This window comes from Callithrix jacchus, chromosome 18, assembly GCF_049354715.1.
Source record: "Callithrix jacchus isolate 240 chromosome 18, calJac240_pri, whole genome shotgun sequence".
NCBI classification, from domain to species: domain Eukaryota; kingdom Metazoa; phylum Chordata; class Mammalia; order Primates; family Cebidae; genus Callithrix; species Callithrix jacchus.
The window spans coordinates 25,790,215-25,815,528 of NC_133519.1; the positions used below are offsets into that span (position 1 = coordinate 25,790,215).

The 25,314-nt window shown below is 39.1% G+C and overlaps 1 long non-coding RNA gene across 1 annotated transcript in view; it reads left to right on the plus strand.

The window, feature by feature from the left end:
• LOC118149155 (uncharacterized) overlaps positions 1–25,314 on the plus strand; it is a 178,932-nt gene that overhangs the window by 140,110 nt on the left and 13,508 nt on the right. The window contains exon 2 of the long non-coding RNA XR_004736414.3: positions 158–332. This is a non-coding gene — a long non-coding RNA (uncharacterized LOC118149155). The remainder of the gene's footprint in view (positions 1–157; positions 333–25,314) is intronic.

The window sequence follows — 25,314 nt, forward strand, 5'->3', positions numbered from 1 at the left end:
GAGTTGAAAACTACTGTTGACTTCTCATCTAAATAGATAGCTCCTGGTAATTTGCTACATTTGAAGACATTGTCTTTTTTTGATACAAATAAGTTTGTGTGTGTGTGTGTGTGTTTTATCATTTTAGTGTTTTTTTTTTTTTCTATACCTTGTCCAGGGACCAAGATCGGATCTGGAATGGCTACCCCTGCTGTTTTACCATAAGCAGAGCAAGCCAAATGCTAAGAGGACCCTTAAGATTTCCTAACAATAGGTATGCGTGGAAAAGACAGATGGCTTCCTTTGCACCTGATAGATTCCCACTGACTGAACATCTGTGAGAGGAATGGAAGGTATTTACTTTGAGATTCTGTTTATACTGGAAGAAAATCACATGTAAACTTTTGAATAGTTTCTATAGAGGTGAAGGCAGAAGGCTGTGCAAATCTGTGGCCTCATTCAGCCAGCCAGCCACCATTTCCCTCACCACCCGATGTTAGGCAGAGCTTGCTTTATTGCCACATCCCTTGCAGTGACACTTGCCACCTAAAGCAGCCAGGCCAACAGAACATCCTGGCAGGGTCACATGATTTGTATCCTAGGGTAGAGGAGATGTGTCACGATTCAGGGAGTATCTTTTCCTTTGACATTTTAGCCCCTCACCTTCATCACTTCGTCTTGGGGTGGGGGGAAGCTATCCCAGAATTGATATGTGATGAGTTATTATGCATAGGGCTTGATTAATATCTCAGATTCCAGCTCTTTATATCATAAAAATATGTATTAGTATTAGAAATTCTTATATCTTCTAGTTTAGATTTATTTTCCCCAATATCAAGGTAACAGGTTACAGAACAAATAATGGGAATTTACTCAGAGAGCTCAGAATAAAAAGAAACTAAAAAGTTTTACGAGAAATGCCACATACTTTACAAAAGAATTTTTAAATTGAATGCATGCCTATGGAGCCATTGTTACGTGCTACCCAAATAAGATGTTACCTATCATCAGGAGCCTTGTCAAAAGAGGGCGTTCACAGCATGTGATGTGCAATCGATAATGCTATGGGCAGATGTTCCAGATAAGGTCATGTCTGAGTGGAGTCTTGAAGGATAAGTGGGATCCACTTAGGTGAGAGAGGAGATGAAGGGCTGGGGAAAAAGGTGAGTTAACAGTGAGTAACTTCCCCAGGGAACTGCAAGTTGGCCAGTGTGGAGGGTTTTAGAAAGCAAGGATTGCCACCCTGAAGGCAATAATGAATTATTGTTTTAGAAGTCATTTCTGGGTGAGGGGCGAGTTCTGAAGAAAAAATGAATTGTTGGAGACAAAGGTGGAGGCAGGGAGACCCTTTAGAAAACTGTGGAAATTATTCATGAGATAGACTGTGGTAGCCTGACCTCAGGTGGTAACACTGGAGATGAAGGGATGAAGAAGAGTTTGAACCGTATTATGGGTGAAGAAGTAACAGAATTTGATTGATTAGCTGTGACAGTTGAGGATGAAGGGACCAAGGGAGAAGGAACTCCGGTTTGTTCATTGAGGAGAAGGCACTGACTTCAGTTTTGGATGTATGAATTGTGAGGCATCTATGAGATATACAAGTGGCAATGTCTAACATTGGTCTGGAGTGTGATTTGAGAGTTGTCTATTGGTCAGTTGGTTGATCTGTCTCTCTATCCATCTATCATCCATCTGTCTATCTTTCTATGTAACTGAAGCCCTAAAAGAAATTGCACGGGACATGTGCAAAGAAGCTATACACACTATCCTTGCTCTGTGCTATAGCACAGGTCTTCAGGCACTCGATACAGTGTTCAACATTTACAGTGTCATTTTATCTTGGACACTGGTGGACAAACACTCTTACACCCCTGCTCTGCTTTCTGGACACTACAAACTTTTGCCTTCTATGATTACAGTCTCATCAATATTTCCTAATCCATTTTCATTTTCAGGATGGTGTGGACAAATGCCTTTTAGACAGCATAAATAGATGTGTTAATGTGCATATTAGCTATGCTCATATACCAAAGTAAAATGAGATTAAAGAAAAGCCTTCTCACTGCATGGTGATGCCTCTGAGGCAGCTTCACCAAGTGACAGTTGTTTGCCTTGTTACCAGATGTGGAGGCGGATTGTTTTACTTTTAATTCTATTCCTTGACTACCAGAACTACATTCTGAAACCTTTGTCATTGTGCTGATTTCCACAGAATAGTCTATGTATTTATTCATCCCTGACCGCTTATGAATTGTGAATGTTTATAGAAATGGGCATGGGGAAAAGGAGGGGTTTTCAAAACTTGATTTTCTAAGACCTTATAAAAGAGTAAATATTTTTAGACTTGCAAAAAATACAATTCAGAGCAGTGAATCAATGCATCTTGGTGTTCTGAGTGATTTGAATGTTCTAAAAGAGGAAGCACTTGAGCAGCATCTGTGCCTGTCTCTTCACCACGTCTCTGATTCCCTTTGAGGCACTGGGAAGTAAGATGACTCTGAGCACCAATTGCTCACAAATTTCTTCTTCCCTTCCAAAATAAATTAGTGCTAGCAGGTCTCCCAATATGCAGATGCTGCCTTGTTGAGTCAAAGAACATTCCAAGTAGAAGCATTTGCATTCTGGGGACTAGCTTCTGTGCTTCTAAAATCAGACTCTGTGGAGAAGCCAGACATGCTTCCCAAATCTATTAGGATGGGTAGGATGTGATTTTATGCCCATTTTTATGCTGTTTTATTTGTACTTGATTTGAGACCTTCTGGGAGATATATGCTTATATACAAGAGATGAATTTTGCCCAGATTATCTACCTAGATGATTATACCAGTTCTCTGCCTTTTCTAACTAGTAAAAACTGAAAGCAGTTCTGCCTGCTTTTGTAAGGGATAAAGGAGCAGGACGGAGTTGATGATGTGAGCTGAACTTCTGTGGCTTACCCCTGGCTGGTTTGACTTTAGGGACATGGCTTCTGCACTAATAAACAATGCTGCCAATCAGAATGTCACATTGAAGGGTACAGTACATTGTGTCCAGAATATTCTTTATTTAGATGGCAAAAGTGTCAGAAAAAAGGAAGACCTGAGTCAAGTGGGTTGATTGGACTCAGGAGAGGCAGAGCTGACTGGAAGCAGGTTGGGGAGGACAAAAGAGCAGTTCCCAAGTAGAAATGTGGCAGTTAAGATGAGTTCTGGGGACAAACACATGAATTCAAAAGGGAGGACATGTGAATTCATTTTGGAAGGGTGCCCGAAACAGAAATTGAAGAACTGTAAAAATGACTCAAAGTTTTGGTAAGAAGTGTCTGGTTTGATATTTTTACATAAGGAGTTAACTGCACAGGTTAAGGAATGGTTGACTCCTTGCAACCAAAGTAAAGGCTGATTAATCCAGAAACAGCAGCCTAGCATTAATGGTACATAAATGCCAGGGAAGAGGGCAGGCCACTTTCCAGACTGGCATTGCCGCCATACATCTATATAAGTTTTTGTGTACGTTGGAATAAGAGTAGGTAACTGCAGTGATCAGAAAGCTAGGGGCAGTCCCAGTAAACAACTGTCTTTCTTGACATGATTTCAGGTTCAAATAGCCTGGAAAATAATTTTTTACTTTAGGTTATATGCATCGCTATAGCAGAGTATGTTTCAGCTTCAGTCCCTTTTCTCTTGGTCTCTCTCTCTCTCTCTCTTTCATACACACACACACACACACACACATCACATGGCTTTGTTTGGAGGCTATATGACTTCTCTTGATGATCCAGAATTTTGCTGGCACAGGTCATCCGTGACCATGATGAGAGCAGAACAGGCCTGCTTTAGAAAAGACCATGATCAGCTAAATAGGACGTAGGGGTCTGGCATTCACTCTTGGGCCTGGTGGAACTGGTTGACCAGAGGCCAGCTTAGATGGGAAGAGCAGCTACATAGACCAGAACAATTAGAGTACAACATTTTACTGGGTGTTATAGTCAGAAATGGTAGAAAAACTATGATTACTCCTTTCATTCTGAGCTATCCAGTTATGTTTGATCATAGCCCTCTGGGGTAGCTGTTACTCTATCTTAAGTTACATTTCCTAAAAGCAGAGTCTGAGTCATGGATTTGAGTGCATGTGATTTACAGAGACAATGCTCTCAGGAGAAAGGGAGTGAGGGAAGTAGGGCGGGAGAAAGAGCTAAGTAAGCATTTGGTCTCTGTTTGATCCTACTGGAGCTTGGGAACATAAGTTTCCTTCAGCATAGTGGTGGGCATGGCTTAACGTCTTGAGTAAGAGGCTTCTGTTTGGCTAAGGGCAATTTCCCAGAGAGGATTACTATCCAGCACTCTCAGCTGCTGGGAGATGGGTACTCTAAGCTAGGACAGAGGATCTGGAAAGAAGATACTGTAGACTTTACCCTTTATTTCACAGATGGGGTAACTGAGACTCAAAGATAAGCCTTGCTCCAGCTAGGGAACTCAAACAGTTAGTGAGCAAAGATTGCAGCATGGAAGCTGATTGGTATCTGCCCTATTGTATTCTGTCTATGCATGTGACCCTGGTCCAAGGGTAGTGTTGACATCCGAAACAGAAATTAAAGCCCTACCTGAATCCTGGCTCTGGCCAAGGCCAACGTAGAAGGGTGAAGATAATTTTATGTTGTTGGGACACAATTCTCCATAAATTTCTTGCATTTCCAGACATTTTGTGAAAGGGGGCACTGATTGCCTTTAATCCTGTCTTTCCAGTGATGTTTATTTAGCCAACAGCCTTGGAAGACAGAGACGATGTCTTTTTCCACAGTGGGGAGGATGCTTACTGTTTATTAGGTAGGGTTTTGGTTCCCTAAACTGCATTTTCCTCTCCTGCAATACAGCACACTAAGTATGCAAGTGTCACCTGGCCCTCTAAGCATTGCATTGTGGGAATTGGGCTTGGGGAACTGAGGCAAAAATAGTGGCTCTCTGGCTGCTGCTATTGCTGGGATTAATGAAAGTATCCTTTATTTCTGACCCAGCAGCCCAGTGTCTTTTACCAATATCTATGAAATTGTGGCAGGCTAACTTGCTAGCATGCAAGTAAGGTAAAATCTTAGATCTATCACAATTTTTGAGCAATATGGTTTTAGAAGATTTAACTTTGTGACTGGTGATTTAAATTTCTACCAAAGCTAGAAGTGTTGTTGTTTTTTTCTAAAAGCTTTATATTTTTTCCTCTCTCAAATTAAGCATTTATTTTCATGTCACACAATGGTATGTCTGAGATGGGCATTTAAAACAATTATTTGCTCTCATAGGGATGAAGAGCCTCTTCATTAGGTTAATCAGTTAGATTAATGCAATTGGGTAGATTACATTAATGGTCCCAGTGCTTTACCCCTTTGGTCAATGGGATGTTAGCAGATGTAACTCAAGCAGAGTCTTGAAAACGCTTGCACTTGTACCTCTGCCAGCCCTATGAAGAGAGCAAACTGGGTTGTTTTGCTGGTCCCAGGATGATGATGAGGAGGCACGTGAAGTATACACACCCCCAGCTTTACTCAGCCTAAGTCAGTGAACCCCAGCTGGCTACAGAGGTGTGAGGAAGCCAACCAAAGACTAAACAATTCTGTTAAGCCCAGCCTAAGTCAGCCAATCCACCAACTTGGCTAAGGAAACACTTATGGTTGTTTTAAGCTATTAATTTGGGGGGTAGTTTGTTACACAACAAAAGTTGTGTTATGGTTTCTCAATTGCAAAGAATGGATTGCCTTCAGTTTTTCATTGTCATGGACTTGAGAGAAGGATGCTCAAAGTCAGCTGCTGCAGCCCCAACTCAACATCTCAACCCTCAGAGCTATAAGAGCTCTGTTAACTCCAGTTTTTTAAAAATTTGAGTATAATTTAAGTTCCAGGATACATGTGCAGAACACACAGGTTTGTTACATAGTTATACATGTGCCGTAGTGGTTTGCTGCATAATCACCATGTCATCTACATTAGATATTTCTTGTAATGCTATCCCTACCCTAGTCCCCCACCTATTAACAGTGTGTGATGTTCCCCTCCCTGTGTCTATGTATTCTCATTGTTCAACTCCCACTTATGAGTGAGAACATGTGGGGTGTGGTTTTATGTTCTTGTGTTAGTTTGCTGAGAATGATGGTTTCCAGCTTCATTCACATCCCTGCAAAGGACATGAACTCATCCTTTTTTAGGGCTGTATACTATTCCATGATGTACGTATGTCACATTTTCTTCATCCAGTCTATCACTGATGGGCATTTGGGTTGGTTCCAAGCCTTTGCTGTTGTAAACAATGCTGCAGTAAACATACGTGAGCATGTGTCTTTACAACAGAATGATTTATAATCCTTTGGGTATATACCCAGTAACGGGATTGCTGGAATAAATGGTATTTCTTTTTCTAGATCCTTGAGTAATTGCCACACTGTCTTCCACAATGGTTGAATTGTTTACACTCCCACCAACAGGTAAAAGTGTTTCTATTTCTCCACAACCTCTCCAGCATCTGTTGTCTCCTGATTTTTTAATGATTGCCATTCCAACTGGTATAAGATAGTATCTCAATATGGTTTTGATTTTCATTTCTCTAATGATGGGTGATGATGAGCTTTATATATATGCTTCCTGGCTGCATAAATGTCTCCTTTTTAGAAGTGTTTGTTCATATCCTTCAGCCCCTTGTTTCTTTTTCTTGACTGATTGCCTTGGTCAGAACTTCCAGTACTATATTGATTAGGAATGGTGAGAGAGGGCATCCTTGTCTTGTGTCGGTTTTCAAAGGGAATGCTTCCAGTTTTTTCCATTCAGTATGATATTGGCTGTGGATTTGTCATAACTGGCTCTTATTATTTTGAGATGCGTTCCATCAATACCTAGTTTATTGAGAGTTTTTAACATAAAGAGCTGTTGAATTTTGTCAAAGGCCCTCTCTGCATCTATTAAGATAATCATGTGGTTTTTGTCTTTGGTTCTGTTTATGTGATGGATTATGTTTATTGATTTGTGTATGTTGAACCAGCCCTGCATCCCAGGAATGAAGCTGTCTTGATCCTGATGGATAAGCTTTTTGATGTGCTGTTGGATTTTGTTTGCCAGTATTTTACTGAAGATTTTTGCATCAATGTTCATCACAGATATTGACCTGAAATTTCTTTTTTAGTTGTGTGTCTGCCAGGTTTTGGTATCAGGATGATGTTGACCTCATAAAATGAGTTAGGAAGGATTCAGTTATTTTCTATTGCTTGGAATAGTTTCAGAAGGAATGGTACCAGCTCCTCTTTGTACCTCTGGTAAAACTCAGCTATGAAACTGTCTGGTTCTGGACTTTTTTTGGTTGGTATGCTATTAATTGCTGCCTCAACTTCAGACCTTGTTACTGTTCTGTTTGGGGTTTTGACTTCTTCTTGGTTTAGTCTTGGGAGGGTATAAGAGTCCAGAAATTATCCATTTCTTCTAGATTTTCTGGTTTATATGCATAGAAGTATTTATGGTATTTCTCTGATGGTATTTTGTATTTCTGTGGGATCAGTGATGATATCCCCTTTATCCTTTTTTAAATGGCATCTATTTGATTCTTCCCTCTTTTTTTCTTTATTAGTCTGGCTAGCCATCTATCTATTTTGTTGATCTTTTCAAAAAACCATCTCCTGGAATCATTGATTTTTTGAAGGGTTTTGTGTGTCTCTAACTCCTTTGGTTCTGCTCTAATTTTAGTTATTTGTTGTCTTCTGCTAGCTTTTGTTTCTGTTTGTTCTCATTCCTCTAGTTCTTTTAATTGTCATGTTAGGGTATCAATTTTTTCTTTCCTTGTTTCTCGTTTGGGCATTTAGTGCTATAAATTTTCCTCTACACACAACTTTAAAGGTGTCCCAGAGATTCTGTTATCTTGTGTCTTCATTTTCATTTTCAAAGAACAACTTTATTTCTGCCTTCATTTCATTATTTATCCAGCAGTTATTCAGGAGCAAGTTGTTCAGTTTCCATGTAGTTGTGCAGTTTTGAGTTAGTTTCTTAGTCCTGAGCTCTAATTTGATTGCACTGTGGTCTGAGAGACTGTTATGATTTTCATTCTTTTGCATTTGCTAAGGAGTGTTTTATTTCCAATTATGTGGTCAATTTTAGAATAAGTGTGATGTGGTACTAAGAAGACTGTATATTTTATGGATTTGGGATGGAGGGTTCTGTAGATGTCTATTAGGTCTTCTTGGTCCAGATCTGAGTTCACGTCCTAGATATCTTTGTTCATTTTCTGTCTCATTGATCTGTCTAATATTGACAGTGGTGTGTTAAAGTCTCCCACTATTATTTTATGAGAGTCTAAGTCTCTTTCTAGGTCTCTAAAAACTTGCTTTATGTATCTGGGTGATCCTGTATTGGGTGTATATATATTTAGGATAGTTAGCTCTTCTTGTTGCATTGATTCCTTTACCATTATGTAATGCCCTTCTTTATCTCTTTTGATCTTTGTTGGTTTAAAGTCTGTTTTATCAGAGACTAGGATTGCAACATCTGCTCTTTTTGCTTTCCATTTTATTGGTAAATCCTCCTCTATCCCTTTATTTTGAGCCTATGTGTATCTTTGCACATGAAATGGGTCTCTTGAATACAGCACACATATGGGTCTTGACTCTTTATCCAATTTGCTAGTCTGTCTGTTGATTAGGGCATTTAGCCCATTTCCATTTAAGGTTAATAATGTTATGTGTGAATTTGATCCTGCCATTATGATGGTAGCTGGTTATTTTGCCCATTCGTTGATACCGTTTCTTCCTGGCATCGATGTCTTTACAATTTGGTATGTTTTGCAGTGGCTGGTACCAGTTGTTCCTTTGCATGTTTACTGCTTCCTTCAGAAGCTCTTGTAAGGTAGGCCTTGTGGTGACAAACTCTCAGCAGTTGCTTGTCCTTAAGGGATTTTATTTCTCTTTCACTTATGAAGCTTTGTTTGGCTGGATGTGAAATTGTGGGTTTAAAATTCTTTTCTTTGAGTTTATTGAATATTGGCCCCTAGTCTCTTCTGGCTTGCAGGGTTTCTGCAGAGAGATCCACTGTGAGTCTGCTGGGCTTCCCTTTTTGGGTAACCCGACCTTTTTCTCTGGCTGCACTTAGCACTTTTTCTTTCATTTCAACCTTGATGAATCTGATGACGATGTGTCTTGGGGTTGCTCTTCTTGAGGAATATCTTTGTGGTAGTCTCTGTATTTCCTGAATTTTTATGTTGGCCTGTCTTGCTAGGTTGGGGAAGTTCTCCTGGATAATATCCTGAAGCGTGTTTTCCAACTTGGTTTCATTCTCCCCTTCACTCTCAGGTACACTGATCAAATGTAGGTTTGGTCTTTTCATGTAATTCCATATTGTTTGAAGGATTTGTTCATTTCTTTTCACTCTTTTTTCTTTAATCTCCTCTTCTCACTTTATTTCATTGAGTTGATCTTCAATCTCTGATATCCTTACTTCCACTTGATTGATTTGGCTATTGAAACTTGTGTATGCTTCATAAAGTTCTTGCTCTGTGTTTTTCAGCTTCATCAGGTCATTTATGTTTTTCTCTACACTGGTTATTCTAGTTAGCATTTTGTCTAACCTTTTTCCAACATTTTTAGCTTTCTTGCATTGGGTTAGAACATGCTTATTTAGCTCAGAGAAGTTTGTTATTACCCACCTTCAGAAGCCTGCTTTTGTCTATTTGCCAAACTCATTCTCCATCCAGTTTTGTTCCTTTACTGGTGAGAGGTTGTGAGCCCTTGGAGGAGAAGAGGTGTTCTGGCTTTTGGAATTTTCAGCCTTTGTGCGCTGGTTTCTTCCCATCTTTGTGGGTTTATCTGCCATTGGTCTTTGAAGTTGTGACCTTTGGATGTCCTTTTTGTTGATGTTGAAACTATTTCTGTTTTTAGTTTCCTTTTAACAGTCAGGCTCCTCTGCTGTAGGTCTGCTGGAGTTTGCTGGAGGTCCACTCCAGACCCTGCATGCCTGGGAATCACCAGCTGGGCTGCAGAAAGCAGATTGTTGTCTGTTCATATTTCTGGTAGTTTCATCCCAGAAGGGTACCTGCCAGATGCCATCCAGAGCTTTCCTATATGAGGTGTTTGTTGGCCCCTCGTTGGGGGTGTCTTCTAGTCAGGATGCATTGGGGTCAGGGAGTCACTTGAGGAGGCAGTCTATCTCTTATCAGAGCTCAAACGCTGTGCTGGCAGTTCTGCGGCTCTCTTCAGAACTGCCTGGCAGGGACAGTTAAGTCTGCTGAAGCTGTACCCACAACCACCCCTTTTCCCAGGTACTATTTTATATGGTCAGACTAGGAGGTGGTTTTCCTCTCCCCTTCCCTCCCTCTTCTTCTTTCATTTAATAGATAGGTGCTGGGGATATAAAGACAAAAACTCATAACCAATGAGGACATACATGCAGAAAAATAATACAGCAGATATAAGTGCTAGTGGAAGTGTATGCATTGTGATTAGACTACAAAGGACAAACCCATGCTTCTGAGGAATGGGTGTGGGGAGCTTCACTAAAGAGGTGTGGTTTCAGGAGCTTAGATTAGTACTGTTGCAGCTTTTCCTACTCAGGAAACATATTTTGGCTACCTCCTCTATACTCTGTACTTTGCTGGGCACAGGGGATACAAATATTAATTATATTCATTTGTCTAAGAAGTTTATACTTTTAGCTTAATTCTAGTGGCTTGACACCATTTGTAATGCAGCTATCTCTGAGAAGAGTTCTGTTTTAACCTGATATCCATATTTTAATCTTATGAATGTTTTTTCCCTCCCTCCTTCCTTCCTGCCTTTCTCCCTCCCCTTTTCACTCTCTCCTCTCTTTTTTCTCCTCTCCCCCTTCCCTTCCATTTGTTGACAGAAAGAGTTAGACTGGGCTGCTGCATGATGACCTGTCTATACTGAGGTAAGACAGAGGCCCAGGAACTGGATAGATTTATTGGGTCTCAGTAGTAACCAGGAAAGGCCTCTATTGTGGACTAGAAAACCTGTTTTTAAGTCCCTTCCCTTCTGAATTCTCAACATACTACAAATACACTGCACTCTGTCTTAAGTTGGTCCCTATAACCGAGGAAATGGCCCTCATTTTGAGCCTTAAGATACCGTGAGATGGTATCTTAGGGGCTCATTGCCCTGATAGCCTGTTCATGGATGATATGTATAACCTCAGCTCACATGTTTCTCCTTACCATATTCTATGCCCATTTATGATGTCATCTGAGACTGTATTAACAACAGATATTCCCAAATGTCCTATCCTTCCTCCACCAATAGCTCAGGCCAACACTTTCTGCATCTTATTGGTGAGTGTTTGGAGAAATAATCACATCATATGTATAGACCAACTAAATTCACTCAGTTGCAGGTATAAAATTCTTTTAACCAAACAAAGATTTATTGACTCAAACAACCAAATCATGAAATGATAGTGCTGGCCTTAGGAGCAACTGGTACCAAAGCTACCCTGTACATTTGCACATTTTCCTTACTGCACAGATGCCCAGCCAAGGGAGAAAGTAGAAGCTGGAATCCAGCCCTTGTGCCATTCCCCAAGCCGTGCTCTTTGGCATAAGATTGTGAACCCCTCAGGGACCTTCTGCTCACCTGCAGGGCCAGGCCTGCCTAAAGGCGTTCATTTCTCTCTACTTGTTCCGCTCAGAGGAGATTCTCATCTTTTACCTATCCACAGATCATTATTTTCCCTTCTATTTCAATAAGAGCCTCACTACAGAGCTTGCATGAATGAGATTCTCACAGCTTAAGTATGTTTGCAGGATTCTCCTCACCAGCTAAGCAAGTGTGATAATTGACTTGGCATGGTGATAGCATTGGTGCTGGTATCATCCACAGTCATTAGATGTTCCTTAATACTAGCTGGGAGCATTATTGTCATCCTGAAAAGGAATATCATAAAAATTGTGGAAATGGGGTGTACAAGTCTAGCAACTATAAATCAGGGCCTTCTAAGGAAGAATCTGACTTTATCAGAGGCACTTAGGAACAGAGTTGATGCTGGGAAGAAAAGTATATCACCATTGGCAAAAGTAACTTGAGAAGCTCTTCAGAAATGCAGAGGAAATAAGAAAATGCAAAAGAGGATTATGCATATAGAAGACAGATGACAGAAGCTTTATCAGATAATTAGAAGTGCTTTTGAAAAGTGTCCCAAACAATTAGAAGCACATTAAATTAGGAAAGATAATGAAAATATTTCTTGATTTTTAGAAAAGATCTTAAATAGGTAAAATTAATACAATGATACTTATATATAGTCAGGTACAAGGTTTGAATTATAAAGAGGGAAAGAAAATCTCGTGAATACCCACAACAAAAGAAAGAAAACAAATGAAGAGCTTATACAGAGGAATTAAATATCAGTTGGTGACAGACATTTTAATTTTTTTCAATAATAAATGCTGGAATACAATGGAGCAACATATGGAATTGTGGTAGCTATGAAAGGGAGGAATGTTACCCAAAATTGAAATCATTTTCATATAGGCAAAGGACCAGTGTATACACCCACTAACTCTTTCTGAAAAAGTTAACTAAACTTAATAACAAACTAAGTCTTAATAATGACATACTGAAGTCACTTTTAAAATACTAAATATTTATTAAAAACTTCACAAACCCACAGCAAATATCATACTGAATGGGAAAAACTGGAAGCATTCCCTTTGAAAACTGGCACAAGACAAGAATACCCTCTATCACCACACCTATTCAACATAGTTTTGGAAGTTCTGGCCAGGGCAATCAGGCAAGAAAAAGAAAGAAAGGGTATTCAACTAGAAAAAGATAAAGTTAAATCATCTCCATTTGCAGACAACATGATTGTATGTTTAGAAGACCCCATCATCTCAGCCCAAATCTCCTTAAGCTAATAAGCAACTTCAGCAAAGTCTCAGGATACAAAATCAATGTGCAGAAATCACAAGCATTTCTATACACCAGTAACAGACAAACAGAGTCAAATCAGAGTGAACTCCCATTCACAACTGCTACAAAGAGAATAAAACGACTTGGAATACAACTAACCAGGGATGTGAAGGACCTCTTCAAGGAGAACTACAAACCACTGCTCAAGGAAATAAGAGAGGACACAAACAGATGGAAAAACATTTCATGCTCATTGTTAGGAAGAATCAATATTGTGAAAATGGCCATACTGTCCCAAGTAATTTATAGATTCAATGCTATCTCCATCAAGCTACCATTGAATTTCTTCACAGAATTGGAAAAAAACCACCACAAACTTTATATTGAACCAAAAAAGAACCCACATAGCCAAGAAAATTCTAAGCAAAAAGAACAAAGCTGGAAGCATCATGCCACCTAACTTCAACTATGCTACAAGGCCACAGTAATCAAGACAGCATGGTACTGAAACAAAAACAGATACATAGACCAATGGAACAGAACAGAGGCCTCAGAAGTAACGCCACACATCTACAACCATCTGATCTTTGACAAACCTGACAAAAACAAGCAATGGGGGAAGGATTCCGTATTTAATAAATGGTGTTGGGAAAACTGGCTAGCCATATGCAGAAAGCTGAAACTGAATCCCTTCCTTACACCTTATACAAAAATAAACTCAAGGTGGATTACAGATTTAAACGTAAGACCTAACACCATCAAACCTTAGAATAAAACCTAAACAATACTATTCAGGACACAGGTATGTGCAAGGACTTCATGACTAAAACAACAAAAGCAATGACAAAAAAAAGCCAAAATCGACAAATGGGATCTAATTAAGCTAAAGAGCTTCTGCACAGCAAAGGAAACTATCATTAGAGTGAACAGGCAACCTACAGAATGGGAAAAAAGTTTTGCAATCTACTCAGCTAACAAAGGGCTAATATCCAGAATCTGCAAAGAACTTAAACACATTTACAAGAAAAGAAACAAACAACACATCAAAAAGTAGGCTAAGAATATGAACAGATAGTTCTCAAAAGAATACATTTATGCAACAAACAAACATATGAAAAAAAGCTCATCATCACTGGTCATTAGAGAAATGCAAATCAAAATCACACTGAGGTACCATCTTATGCCAGTTAGAATGGTGATCATTAAAAAATCAGGAGACAACAGATGCTGGAGAGGATGTGGAGAAACAGCACTGTTGGTGTGAGTGTAAATTAGTTAAACCATTGTGGAATACATTGTGGTGATTCCTCAAGGATCTAGAACTAGAAATACCATTTGGCCCAGCAATCCCATTACTGGGTATATATCCAAAGGATTATAAATTGTTCTATTATAAAGACACATGCACAGGTATGTTCATTGTGGCACTGTTTACAATAGTAAAGACCTGGAACCAACCCAAATGCCCATCGATGATAGACTGGACAAGGAAAATGTGGCACATATATACCATGGAATACTATGCAACCATAAAAAAGGATGAGTTCTATCCTTTGCAGGGACATGGATAAAGCCGGAAACCATCATTCTCAGCAAACTGACACAAGAACAGAAAAGCAAACACTGCATGTTCTCAGTCATAAGTGGGTATTGAACAATGAGAACAGATGGACATAGGGAGGGAACCATCATAAACCAGGCCCTGCCAGGGGGTGGGGGGTTGGGAGAGGGAGAGCATTAAGAGAAACACCTAGATAGATGATGGGGTGATGGAGTCAGCAAACCACCAGGGAACGTTTATACCTATGAAACAAACCTGCACGTTCTGCACATGTAGCCAGAACTTAAAAAAAACTTCATATAAAACTTACTGCTGCACAGATTTCATATTTATAGTTTTAACTATTCTCAAGCAATCCAAAGACTTACATGGTAGTTTTCAATTATATTGAAGTAGGAAGATGCAAGGTGAGTTGAGTTGCAGAGCTAGGAAGCTAATATTATTATCCCACCATCTACATCTGCATATATAGGGCTGTTTTTCTTACCTTAGTACACACTCAACTTCCCTGCAGTGATTAAAGTAAAATTATTTCTTTGTTAAAAAATGGCCATCATCTTAGAGAAAAATATTAGCTAAAGTAAAAAGGCAATCTAGTAGTAATACTCTAAGGGACCTGCTCAGTAAACAGAACTAGAAACGTGCTTATTATTTTACTCCACAAATATTTATTAAGCACTTACTATGTACTGGCCGTTGTCCCAAATCTGCAAAAATAATGATGAATAAGACAGATATGATATTTGCTTTTTAAGAGCTAATAGAGAAATCAAACAATTAAGCAAATTAAATAATTAAAAAGTGTGAAAGGCATGAGAATAAGAATGAGGACTTCCTTTAGATAATATAAAAAGGACAGGTGCTTAAAAAGATACTTTCAAATGAGGCTTGAAGGATGAGACAATTTTCATCATGAAGGTAGTTGGGAGCCCTTTTTGTCATATACATTTAGCATTTGTGTAGTTATTGTACCAATAAACAGTATATAGGTTGACCTGGTTTACACTTTTGAAAGATCCCTTTGTAGAGCAGAGGAGGGTAAGGATAGAAGTAGAAATGTCTGTGCTCCAGTTGGGAGATGGTGACATCCATGTGGCAGGTAGAAGGATGGCATGGAAAAGGTAGCAGCAGTGGAGAAAATGAGATAACGTTTTAGTCTGAGACATATCAAGTCTGGGATATCTGCATGACATTCAGATAGAGATGTCAAGTAAGTAGTTAAGGATGTAATTCCTGAGGTCAGAGAAGTCAAAGGTACAAGTACAATCTGTATTTGAGAATCAGCAGCACACAAATAACATTTAAAACCATGAAATTGATGATACCATCAAGGAAGAAAGTGTGGGGAGAGAAAAAATACCAGAATTGAGTGCTATTCCATAGTAGATAGTATCCAAACAGGGAAGACAGCAAGTCAGCACATACACTAAGCTTGGCAGGTCATCGTTCCTTGGGCAAAAGTCTTGGATATAGGCATTTTAGCATATGTTCCTATTCTCCATTGCTTATTATATTTCAGATCAAGGTCCAGGAATTAACAAGCACAGATATTGAATGACAACTCTGGGACTGTGGGGCTTTTAAGCTGTCTGACCAAGGAAGCATCCACTCTTCACCTGACACAATCAATGCCTTGATTCACCAGCATTTGAGCGGTGGAAGTCTGCTCCAGTCCTATTCTTTAAGCTCCATGTTTATGGCTGATGAAGCACTAGCCCTATTTCTGATGTGAACAGGAACTGAGATCTAAGACTTAGAGTTGCAACTGTATGATGTGGTGATTTACTGGAAAGATTTTCCATGACAGCATTTTTGTTTGGAGAAATATTATACCCTCCCATGTTCTGGTCAGGTTCCTGGGGTCTAAGCCTTCTGGTTGATTAGCTTTTATTAACTGAAGCACTGAGCTATAGCCAGTTTCCATAGAGCTTTGCTGAAGTCCTACAAGAGATAAGTCTTAAACAAATTAATCCTTTACTCCCAATTTGCCTTCTAAATCCAAAAGGTGGTATCTATGCACTATGCTTTCATGTCAGAAAGATACAGTATTTTAATCCTGAGAGCTGTGAGACTAGTCACTGAAATCACTTTAAGAGACATGGGAAGATGGTTAGTAATAGTTGACTACCCCCAGAAGGCAGGACATTCTCACCTGAGGTGTAAGGGGAATTCCATTCATACTAACAACCAGGAGGAGCATGTTCTTCAGTTTGAAAAGTACAGCCATGTCAGCAGCAGCTGTAGCCCACAGACTGGCAAATTGAATAAAGAGTCAAGACCCATTGGTGTGCTGTATTCAGGAGACCCATCTCACATGCAAAAACATACATAGACTCAAAATAAAGGGATGGAGAAAGATTTTTGAGGCAAATGGAAGGCAAAAAAAAAAAAAAAAAAAAAGCAGGGGTTGCTATCCTAGTCTCTGATAAAACAGATTTTAAACCAACAAAGATCAAAAGAGACAAAGAAGGGCATTACATAATGGTAAAGAGACCAATGCAACAAGAAGACCTAACTATACTAAATATATACACACCCAATACAGGAGCACCCAGATACATAAAGCAAGTTCTTAGAGACCTAGAAAGAGACTTAGACTCCCACACAATAATAGTGGGAGACTTTAACACCCCATTGTCAATATTAGATCAATGAGACAGAAAATTAACAAGGATATCCAGGACATGAACTCAGATCTAGACCAAGCAGACCTAATAGACATCTACAGAACTCTCCACCACAAATCCACAGAAAATACATTCTCCTCAGTACCACATCACACTTATTCTACAATTGACCAATAATTGGAAGTAAAACACTCCTCAGCAAATGCGGAAGAATGGAAATCATAACAGTCTCCCAGACCACAGTGCCAACAAATTAGACCTCAGGATTAAGAAAATCATTCAAAACCACAAAACTACATAGACACTGAACAACCTGCTCCTGAATGACTACTGGATAAATATTGAAATAAAGGCAGAAATAAAGATGTTCTTTGAAACCAATGAGAATGAAGACACAATGTACCAGAATCTCTGGGACACATTTAAAGCAGTGTGTAGAGGGAAATTTATAGCACTAATTATCCACAAGAGAAACAAGGAAGGAACTAAAATCAATACCCTAAGGTCACAATTAAAAGAACTAGAGGAGCAAGATCAAATAAACTCAAAAGATAGCAGAAGAGAGGAAATAACTAAGATCAGAGCAGAACTGAAGGAGATAGAGACAAAAAAAAAAAAAAAACTTCAAAAAATCAATGAATCCAGGAGCTATTTTGAAAAGATGAACAAAATAGATAGAACACTAGCCAGACTAATAAAGAATAAAAGGGAGAAGAATCAAATAGATGCAATAAAAAAGATAAAGGGGAACTCACCACTGATCCCACAGAAATACAAACTACTATCAGAGATTACTACAAACACCTCTATGCACCCAAACCAATAAATCTAGAAGAAATGGATACATTCCTGGACACTTACGTCCTCCCAAGACTAAACCAGGAAGAAGTCAAAACCCTGAATAGAACAATAACAAGTTCTGAAGTTGAGGCAGTAATTAATAGCATACCAACCAAAAAACATCCAGGACCAGACAGTTTCAAAGCCAAATTCTACAAGAGGTACAAAGAAGGGCTGGTAGCATTCCTTTTGAAACTATTCTAAACAATAGAAAAAGAGGGATTCCTCCCTAACTCATTTCATGAGTCTAACATCATCCTGGTACCAAAAACTGGCAGAGACACAACTACAAAAGAAAATTTCAGGTCAATACCCATGATGAACATCTATGTGAATATCCTCAATAAAATACTGGCAAATCGAATGTAACAGCACATTAAAAAGCTTTTCCATCATGAATGAGTCAGCTTCATCCCTGAGATGCAGGGCAGGTTCAACATATGCAAATCTATAAACATAATCCATCACATAAACAGGACCAAAGAAAAAAACCACATGATTATCTCAATAGATGCAGAGAGGGCCTTCTACAAAATTCAACAGCCCTTTATGCTAAAAACTCTCAATAAACTAGGTATTGATGGAACGTATCTCAAAATAAGAAGAACTATTGATGATAAACTCACAACCAATGTCATACTCAATGGGAAAAACTGGAAGCATTCCCTTTGAAAACCAGTACAAGACAAGGATGCCCTTTCTCACCACTCCTATTCAACATAGTATTGGACATTCTGGCCAGGGTAATTGGGCAAGAAAAAGAAATAAAGCGTATTCAATTAGGAAAAGAGGAAGTCAAATAGTCTCTATTTGCAGATGACTTGATTGTATATTTAGAAGACCCCATTGTCTCAGCCAAAAATCTCCTTAAGTTGATAAGCAACTTCAGCAAAGTCTCAGGATACAAAATCAATGTGCAAAAATCACAAGCATTCCTATACAGCAATAACAGACTAACAGCCAAATCATTAGTGAACTCTCATTCACAATTGCTATGAAGAGAATAAAATACCTAGGAATACAACTAACAAGGGATGTGAAGAATCTCCTCAAGGAGAACTACAAACCACTGCTCAAGGAAATAAGAGAGGACACAAACAGATGGAAAAACATTCCATGTTCGTGGTTAGAAAGAATCAATATCATGAAAATGGCCATACTGCCCAAAGTAATTTACAGATTCAATGCTATCGTCATCAAGCTACCATTGACTTTCTTCAGACAATTGGGGAAAAAAAAATCTTAAACATCATATGGAACCAAAAAGAGACCACATAGCCAAGATAATCCTAAGCAAAAAAAAGCTGGAGGCATCACACTATCTGAGTTCAAACTGTATCACAAGGCTACTATAATCAACATAGCATGCTACTGGTACCAAAACAGATATATAGACTAACAGAACAGAACAGAGGCCTCAGAAATAATGCCACACATCTACAACACACTGGTCTTTAACAAACCTGACAAAAACAAGAAATGGAGAAAGAATTCCCTATTTAATAAATGGTGTTAGGAAAACCAGCTAGCCATAGGCAGAAAGCTGAAATGGGATCCCTTCCTTATACAAAAATGAACTCAAGATGTATTAAAGATTTAAGTGTAAGACCTAACACCATAAAAACCCTGGATGAAAACCTAAACAATACTATTCAGGACATAGGCATTTGCAAGGACTTCATGACTAAAATATCAAAAGCAATGACAACAAAAGCCAAAATAGACAAATGGGATCTAGTTAACTAAAGAACTTCTGCACAGCAAAAGAAACTATCATCAGGGTGAACAGGCAACCTACAGAATGGGAGAAAATGTTTGCAATCTACCATCTGACAAAGGGCTAATATCCAGAATCTACAAAGAACTTAAACACATTTACAAGAAAAAAAAATAATCCCATCAAAAGTGGCCAGAGGATATGAACAGACACTCCTCAAAAGGAGACATTTATGCAGCCAGCAAGCATATATATATATATAAAAGCTCATCACCACTGGTCATTAGAGAAATGCAAATCAAAACTACATTGAGATACCATCTCATGCCAGTTAGAATGGCAATCATTAAAGAATCAGGAGACAACAGATGCTGGAGAGGATGTGGAGAAATAGGAACACTTTTACACTGCTGGTGGGAGTGTAAATTAGTTCAACCGTTGTGGAAGACAGTGTGATGATTCCTCAAGGACCTAAAAATAGAAATAGCATTTGACCTAGGACTCTCACTACTGGGTATATACCCAAAGGATTAGAAATTATTGTGTTATAAAGACGCATGCACACATATGTTTTTTGTGGCACTGTTCTGAATAACAAAGACTTGGAACCAATCCAAATGCTCATCAATGATAGACTGGATAAAGAAAATGTGGCACATATACACCATGGAATACTATGCAGCCATAAAAAAGGATGAGTTCATGTCCTTTGCAGGGACATGGATAAAGCTGGAAACCATCATTCTCAGCGAACAGAAAAGCAAACACCACATGTTCTCACTCATAAGTGGGTGTTGAACAATGATAACACATGGACACAGGGAGGGAACATCACACACTGGGGCCTGTTGGGGGTGGGGGCATAGGGGAGGGATAGCATTAGGAGAAATATCTAATGTAGATGATAAGGTGATGGATGCAGCAAACCATCATGGCACACGTATATCTGTATAAGAAATCTGCACGCTCTGCACATGTACCTCAGAACTTGAAGTATAACAAAAATAATAAATTTATAAAAAAAGAAAAAGGCATCAACAAAATTTGGAAAATAAAGATTGGTTGAATTAGATGGAGATGTAGCAAATGCTTGAAAAGAGGGGTGACAAAGAGAAAACCCATCTGTGACGGCCTGAACACTTCAGGCATTGGAAGGAAAGGGTGCATTGGTTAGGAATAGTTACAATAATAATGGGTGATAAACAATCATAAAACCTTGGTGGCATATGATAATCTTTGTTATTCACACTTCAGAAGACAGGTTGGTTTGCTCAGGCATTTGTGCATCAGCCAGTGGCTTTTCTCAAGCCCGGCTTGGCTGAGCCACTTAGCTGGGGGCAGCTCTTCTGTGCTTGTCTCTCACCCTCCCCTGAAGCCAGGAAGCTAGCACAATCATGTCCTTGTCACAGGGAAGGCAGAGGCACAGCAGGACAGGTGAAAAAGCTAGGGTTAGGCTCAGAACTGGCACATTGTCACTCATACCTTATCTATTGGCCAAAGACAATCAAATGGCCAAGCCTAATAATAATGTGGCCAAGACTCTTCAGTGAGAGGAACTGCAGAGTCACATGTCAAAGGACATGGGTGAAGGGAGGAGTGAAGAATTAGATCCATTAGTACCATCTGCCTTAGTCTGCCTGGGCTCCTGTAAGAAAATACCATGGACTGGGTGGCTCCTAAGCAACAGAAATTGATTTCTCACAGCTCTGGAGGCTGGAAAGAGCAAGATCAAGGTGTCAGCAGATTCAGTGTCTGGTAAGGGCCTGCTTCCTGGTTTAGAGATGGTGCATCCTCACTGTGTCCTCACATGGTGGAAGGGACAGATGAGTTCCTGGGATCTCTCCTAACAGCACTAATCCCATTCATGAGGGCTCTGCCTTCACGATCTAGTCACCTCCCAAATGCCCAACCTCCAAATACCATCATGCTGGGGATTTGGCGTCTACACCTGAATTTCGGAGGGCCATACACATTCAGCCTGTAGCACTGCCATAACAGGACTGAGAGGATGACCGGAACATGAGAGAATTATATGGAAGTCTTGAGGGGAAGTGAGAACCTCAGCTTTCTCTCTCCTGTCCCATGAATTGCAGAGGGCTGGAGGAGCAGGAGAGGCAAATGTTGAAATAATGGGAAAAAGTAAAACTCTACATTTGGAAGAGTAAAAACTACTCTCCACTCCTATTTATCTCCCAGAACTCCAGCAAGTCTGGAGAATAAATTGATAGTCTTTCCTGGAAAAGCTGGATGGACCCAGAGAAAAGACCAACAGATAGTGCTCTCATGGAGCTGCATTGGTGGAGGGACATGGTAAATGAAGGAAACTTCTAAACAAGCAGTAATTATGTATAATTATACATAAATTATATATATGTGTATATGTAATTTGTAAATATATCAAACTTTTTTCACAGCTGTAAAACAATTATCATATATGCTACATATAGCATATATGTAAAATTACTATGCTATATACAGTAATATATATTACTATATATACATAAAATTACTATATATACTATGTATACACATATATAGTAATTATACACATGTATAGATTTTATATATGTGTATATAGTAAAATTACAACATATATAATTTTACAACAGTAATGAATTAGAGACGAAATGGAATCAACCCATGAGGACAATTATTTCAAAGGGCGGTGATGAGAAATGAGGTTGTAGATGGAGGGATATGTGGGTTTTTTATATATATATATATACGTATATATATATGTATATATATATACGTATATATATATGTACACATATACATACACACACACACACATACATATACATATATATAAAATGCAGTGGCACAATCTTGGCTCACTGAAACCTCTGCCTCCTGGGCTCAAGCAATTCTCCTCCCTCAGCTTCCCTAGTAACTGGGATTACAAGCGCACATGACCACATCTAGCTAATTTTTTGTAGTTTTAATAGAGATGGAGCTTCACCATGTTGGCCAGGCTGCTCTCAAACTCTTGACCTCAAGTGATCCACCTGCCTCAGTCTCCCAAAGTGCTGGGATTACAGGCGTGAGCCACCACTCTCAGTCTAATATTTTTAAAGTATATTTTCTGATGCAGGAGAGATAAGGATGAACAATCAGTCTTTGAGAAGACAAAAATCTGATGTCATCTAGAATACAGGTAATTCTGGACATCTCTGAAGCATTAGCAACATGTCTCTATTTAGGAATTGAGAGATTCTGTTTCTATTTGTTATTTTGCAACATTATGGAGACACACACACACAGAATAGGTGGTTATATTCATGCTGTGGATAGGTGATTTTGTTTTTCATGTACTTTCTGAACTTTATATAATAAAGATGCCATTAATTTCAAATCTGGGGGGGAAATGCTGTCTATCCACCCATTTTTTTTTAATGTTTTTTTTCTTTCATAAAATGTTTCTGATAGGGCAGATAGACCACCAAGAAGTGGTACTTTAAGTAAGTTGACATAATTTAAAATACTGTCTTTTGGGGAATGATTTTGCCTAAGGGAATGAATGGATAGCTTAACAGAATCCTGAAAAAAAAAAAATCATTCCATCTCTTCCCTTCCTCTGCTCCTCTCTCTGCATAGTGTGGCCTTTCTTCACTACATGACAGTTGTCTCAGCCTCCCTCTCACTGTTTCACATTTTGTCTCTCACTCCCTCAGGCTATTTTCAGTTTGCCCCTCCCACTGCCTGATCTATTTTCATGTAAAGAACATGATTTCTGAGAGTCCTGCTTCATTTTTTCTGGTCCCCCTGTGGACTGGCCTGAATACACTTTGTTAGGGAATTATGTTGCACCAACTGCAGGGAATGAATTAAATTACTAATGGATCTTTCTCTCTCAGGACTCAGGGGAAAATGCAAGTAAGCTGGCTGTGTCATCTCAAATCCCTGTGATTCTGCTAGGACCCCAGACTCTCTGCCTCACTTACTATGTACTGGCCATTGTCCCAAATCTCTCTAGTCTTTCGTCTCTGGAATCAGATGAATTTGGATTAACACCTCTGCCTCTGACTAATTATGTGGTTTTGAACAAATTCTTATGTGTAAGATGGGGGTAATAATACACACCCCACTGAATTTAAGGCTGGAAAACAGCTACAATAGGGTTCAGTGAATAGAAATTTCCATCCTTTCTTCCTACTCGATTTTTCTACTTTTTCTGTTCCAGTTTATTTTCTTAACTAGAAAACTATAATGCTCCTGTCACAACATGAGGGATGTCCTACCTTCATCTCTCTAGTTGTATCTAGGCTACACTCAGACACAAATAGAGATGGAAATAAAGGAACTTAGCTCTGTGAGGATGACAGCTTGAGAGAGCTTCTCTCTTAAAACCTTTCTCAATTAAAACAAACAAAAATATAGCAGCCTGCCTATCTTCCACATCCCTATGATCTTAGATATTTGTTCTGATCCAGGAACTACAATAGGTTCTTTTAGGCTTAACCTCGTTTAAGCCTCAGGCAGCCTATTATCATCCCCAGATCACAGAAAAGAGAAGTGAAGCTCAGAGAGGTTGCTCAAGGTCAAATTGCTGGTGAATGCTGAAGACAAGATTCAAAACTACAAGAAATCTGAACTCTTCATAAGCTTGGGGGTAGATTCATCTGCCTTAATTTTGCTGCAATTTTCTGTCCCTCTTGCAAGAAGGGACTGAACTTGGGATGCTGAACTTGAAGACACTAATTAATCCAAAACACTGATATCTCTGTAGTTATTAGCACTGTTCTCTTTGAAAAGATTCTTCCTTTATTTCTTTTTTGTTATCTTCCTCTTAATAATTTATAACCCAGTGGAGTGTTTTGGGATTACCAAGAAATTCATTCATTCGTTTATAACTTGTACACCCATCAACCTACTGCATGCTGGAAACTGTAAAATACTAAAGATACACAGGTATTGATGAGGTCACAGTCTTGCATGGAGAGAGAAACATAAATGTACTATGACGGAGTCCTATGGGAGGGGAGCATGAAGAAATGCTGACTCTAAAAGCATGAGTAATTGAGAGTGCATCAGGTAGGAGGCATTCAGCTGCAAGTAACAGAAAACCCAGTTTGAACTGATTTAAACAATAAATGAAATGTATTATCGCACAAAAAATAATGTCCAACTCATGGTAGGCAAAAGTTACAGTATGGCCAGGGCTCGGATTCCATTTCTCTGCTCCCCTCTCAGCTCTGCCCTCTTTTGTGGGCTTAATTTGACCTCAACTCACCTAATTCATGCAGTATGATTACCAGAAGCGCCTTGGGCAGTAGTTTCCTTGTGTCTAACAAAAGATAGAGAAAAACTTCTTGCTCAAATTGTGAAAACATATTTCCCTTCATTCAGTACAGGTCATATTCCCACTCCAAGGACATTCACATGGGTTGTAAAGGAACAGGATTATCCTCATGGGCTTTAGCTAAAAAGGACCCCTTCCCTGAAATACGCTTCACTGGAATCATGTACATGATATAGGAAGTAAAACAAAGAAAGAAGTGAATATATGCTGGATAGGTAACCAAGAATATTTATAGCAGTAGAATTCAGAGAAGGGGTGGTATTTGAGCTGGATGTTGATGGGTGAATAAGGACTTATCACATAGCTAGGGTCAACAGTGCATTTCTAGTGAAGGAAAAAGCTGATGGGCCTACCACACTTGATGCCTGGGCTGTCAGTTCCATGGGAGCAAAGTGGAAGGGAGAAAGAGGGCTTGGAAGAGGTGGGAGC